Source organism: Hordeum vulgare, chromosome 6H (assembly GCF_904849725.1).
Source record: "Hordeum vulgare subsp. vulgare chromosome 6H, MorexV3_pseudomolecules_assembly, whole genome shotgun sequence".
NCBI classification, from domain to species: domain Eukaryota; kingdom Viridiplantae; phylum Streptophyta; class Magnoliopsida; order Poales; family Poaceae; genus Hordeum; species Hordeum vulgare.
The window spans coordinates 59827089-59832102 of NC_058523.1; positions in this window are offsets into that span (position 1 = coordinate 59827089).

The window sequence follows — 5014 nt, forward strand, 5'->3', positions numbered from 1 at the left end:
GTAGGAACTTGATCTTCTTGTTACGATGATTTTCCACTTCACTCTGAAATTGCTTGAACTTTTCAAATGTTTCAGACTTGTGCTTCATCAAGTAGACATAACCATATCTACTTAAATCGTCAGTGAAGGTGAGGAAATAACGATATCCGCCGCGTGCCTCCACGCTCATTGGACCACACACATCGGTATGTATGATTTCCAACAAGTCACTTGCACGCTCCATTGTTCCGGAGAACGGAGTCTTAGTCATCTTGCCCATGAGGCATGGTTCACACGTGTCAAGTGAATCAAAGTCAAGTGACTCCAAAAGTCCATCAGCGTGGAGTTTCTTCATGCGCTTTACACCAATATGACCCAAGCGGCAGTGCCACAAAAATATGGCGCTATCATTGTTTACTCTAACTCTTTTGGTCTCAATGTTATGTATATGCGCATCGCTATCAAGATTCAATATGAACAATCCTCTCACATTCGGTGCATGACCATAAAAGATGTTACTCATAGAAATAGAACAACCATTATTCTCAGACTTAAAAGAGTAACCGTCTCGCAATAAACAAGATCCAGATATAATGTTCATGCTCAACGCAGGCACTAAATAACAATGATTTAAGTTCATCACTAATCCCGATGGTAGCTGAAGTGACACTGTGCCGACGGCGATTGCATCAACCTTGGAACCATTTCCTACGCGCATCGTCACTTCGTCTTTCGCGAGCCTTCGTCTATTCCGCAGTTCCTGTTTCGAGTTGCAAATGTGAGCAACAGAACCGGTATCGAATACCCAGGCACTACTACGAGAGCCGGTTAAGTACACATCAATAACATGTATATCAAATATACCTGATTTTTCTTTGCCCGCCTTCTTATCTGCCAGATACTTGGGGCAATTGCGCTTCCAGTGACCCATACCCTTGCAATAGAAGCACTCTGTTTCAGGCTTTGGTCCAGCCTTGGGTTTCTTCGGCGGATTGGCAACAGGCTTGCCGCTCTTCTTCGAATTGCCCTTCTTGCCTTTGCCGTTTCTCTTGAAACTAGTGGTCTTGCTCACCATCAACACTTGATGCTCTTTACGGAGTTCAGACTCTGCGACTTTCAGCATCGCAAACAACTCGCCGGGAGACTTGTTCATCCCTTGCATGTTGTAGTTCAACACAAAGCCTTTATAGCTTGGCGGCAGTGATTGAAGGATTCTGTCAGTGATAGCCTCTGGAGGGAGTCCAATCCCTAGCTCAGCCAGACGGTTTGAGTACCCAGACATTTTGAGCACATGTTCACTGACAGACGAGTTTTCCTCCATCTTGCAAGCATAGAATTTATCGGAGGTCTCATACCTCTCGATCCGGGCGTTCTTCTGAAAGATAAACTTCAACTCCTGGAACATCTCAAATGCTCCATGACGCTCAAAGCGACGTTGAAGTCCCGGTTCTAAGCCATACAAGACTGCACATTGAACTATTGAGTAGTCCTCCTTACGCGCTAACCAAGCGTTCTTAACATCCTGATCAGCCGTAGCGGGTGGTTCATCTCCTAACGCAGCATTAAGGACATAATCCTTCTTCCCAGCTTGTAAGATTAGCTTAAGATTACGAGCCCAGTCTACAAAGTTTCTTCCATCATCTTTCAACTTAGCTTTCTCTAGGAACGTATTAAAATTCAGGATGACACTCGCGTGAGCCATGATCTACAACACAAATATATTCAAAGTGGATTTACACTATGTTCAAGATAATTAGAGTTTAACTTAATCAAATTATATGCTAAACTCCCACTCAAAAGGTACATCTCTCTAGTCATTTGAGTGGTTCATGATCCACTTACACTATCCCAAGTCCGATCATCACGTGAGTTGAGTATAGTTTCAGTGGTAAGCATCCCTATGCTAATCATATCAACTATATGATTCATGATTGACCTTTCGGTCTCATGTGTTCCGAGGCCATGTCTGCACATGCTAGGCTCGTCAAGCTTAACCCGAGTGTTCCGCGTGCGCAACTGTTTTGCACCCGTTGTATGTGAACGTTGAGTCTATCACACCCGATCATCACGTGGTGTCTCGAAACGACGAACTGTAGCAACGGTGCACAGTCGGGGAGAACACAATTTCGTCTTGAAATTTTAGTGAGAGATCACCTCATAATGCTACCGTCGTTCTAAGCAAAAAAGGTGCATAAAAGGATTAACATCACATGCAATTCATAAGTGACATGATATGGCCATCATCACGTGCTTCTTGATCTCCATCACCAAAGCACCGGCACGATCTTCTTGTCACCGGCGCCACACCATGATCATCCATCAACGTGTTGCCATCGAGGTTGTCGTGCTACTTATGCTATTACTACTAAAGCTACATCCTAGCAAAATAGTAAACGCATCTGCAAGCACATATGTTAGTATAAAGACAACCCTATGGCTCCTGCCGGTTGCCGTACCATCGACGTGCAAGTCGATATTTCTATTACAACATGATCATCTCATACATCCAATATATCACATCACATCGTTGGCCATATCACATCACAATCATACCCTGCAAAAACAAGTTAGACGTCCTCTAATTTTGCTGTTGCATGTTTTACGTGGTGACCAAGGGTATCTAGTAGGATCGCATCTTACTTACGCAAACACCACAACGGAGATATATGAGTTGCTATTTAACCTCATCCAAGGACCTCCTCAGTCAAATCCGATTCAACTAAAGTTGGAGAAACCGTCACTTGCCAGTCATCTTTGAGCAAAGGGGGTTACTCGTAACGATGAAACCAGTCTCTCGTAAGCGTACGAGTAATGTCGGTCCAAGCCGCTTCAATCCAACAATACCGCGGAATCAAGAAAAGACTAAGGAGGGCAGCAAAGCGCACATCACCGCCCACAAAACCTTTTGTGTTCTACTCGAGAAGACATCTACGCATGAACCTAGCTCATGATGCCACTATTGGGGAACGTCGCATGGGAAACAAAAAATTTCCTACGCGCACGAAGACCTATCATGGTGATGTCCATCTACGAGAGGGGATGAGTGATCTACGTACCCTTGTAGATCGTACAGCAGAAGCGTTAGAGAACGCGTTGATGTAGTGGAACGTCCTCACGTCCCTCGATCCGCCCCGCGAACAATCCCGCGATCAGTCCCACGATCTAGTACCGAACGGACGGCACCTCCGCGTTCAGCACACGTACAGCTCGACGATGATCTCGGCCTTCTTGATCCAGCAAGGGAGACGGAGAGGTAGAAGAGTTCTCCGGCAGCGTGACGGCGCTCCGGAGGTTGGTGATGATCTTGTCTCAGCAGGGCTCCGCCCGAGCTCTGCAGAAACGCGATCTAGAGGAAAAACAATGGAGGTATGTGGTCGGGCAGCCGTGAGAAAGTCGTCTCAAATCAGCCCTAATTGCTCCATATATATAGGAGGAGGGAGGGGGGCCTTGCCTTGGGGTCCAAGGACCCCCAAGGAGTCGGCCGAGCCAAGGGGGGGAGGACTCCTCCCCCAAACCGAGTTGGACTTGGTTTGGTGGGAGGAGTCCCCTTCCCTTCCCACTTCCTCCCTCTTTTTTTTTCTTTTCCTTTGATTCTTTATTCTTGGCGCATAGGCCCCCTTGGGGCTGTCCCACCAGCCCACTAAGGGCTGGTGTGTCTCCCCAAAGCCTATGGGCTTCCCCGGGGTGGGTTGCCCCCCCCCCCCCGGTGAACTCCCGGAACCCATTCGTCATTCCCGGTACATTCCCGGTAACTCCGAAAACCTTCCGGTAATCAAATGAGGTCATCCTATATATCAATCTTCGTTTCCGGACCATTCCGGAAACCCTCGTGACGTCCGTGATCTCATCCGGGACTCCGAACAACATTCAGTAACCAACCATATAACTCAAATACGCATAAAACAACGTCGAACCTTAAGTGTGCAGACCCTGCGGGTTCGAGAACTATGTAGACATGACCCGAGAGACTCCTCGGTCAATATCCAATAGCGGGACCTGGATGCCCATATTGGATCCTACATATTCTACGAAGATCTTATCGTTTGAACCTCAGTGCCAAGGATTCGTATAATCCCGTATGTCATTCCCTTTGTCCTTCGGTATGTTACTTGCCCGAGATTCGATCGTCATTATCCGCATACCTATTTCAATCTCGTTTACCGGCAAGTCTCTTTACTCGTTCCGTAATACAAGATCCCGCAACTTACACTAAGTTACATTGCTTGCAAGGCTTGTGTGTGATGTTGTATTACCGAGTGGGCCCTGAGATACCTCTCCGTCACACGGAGTGACAAATCCCAGTCTTGATCCATACTAACTCAACTAACACCTTCGGAGATACCTGTAGAGCATCTTTATAGTCACCCAGTTACGTTGCGACGTTTGATACACACAAAGCATTCCTCCGGTGTCAGTGAGTTATATGATCTCATGGTCATAGGAATAAATACTTGACACGCAGAAAACAGTAGCAACAAAATGACACGATCAACATGCTACGTCTATTAGTTTCGGTCTAGTCCATCACGTGATTCTCCCAATGACGTGATCCAGTTATCAAGCAACAACACCTTGTTCATAATCAGAAGACACTGACTATCATCGATCAACTGGCTAGCCAACTAGAGGCATGCTAGGGACGGTGTTTTGTCTATGTATCCACACATGTAAATGAGTCTTCATTCAATACAATTATAGCATGGATAATAAACTATTATCTTGATACAGGAATTATAATAATAACTATACATTTATTATTGCCTCTAGGGCATAATTCCAACATAGACAACTCAACTGCTAATACTTGAGAATATTCTTTAGCTTCCCCTTGAGTCGAATCAATAAATTTGGGTTGAATACTCTACCCTCGAAAAGTGTTGCGATCCCCTATACTTGTGGGTTATCAATTACCATATGTAATAATACAATATGAATCAATATATAACGCTATTCAATGTTTATGGTTCGCTTACCATACCAAATGATCTCATGAGGGAAACTGTGAAGGTAACACTAAGCCTCCTAGAATTACCGT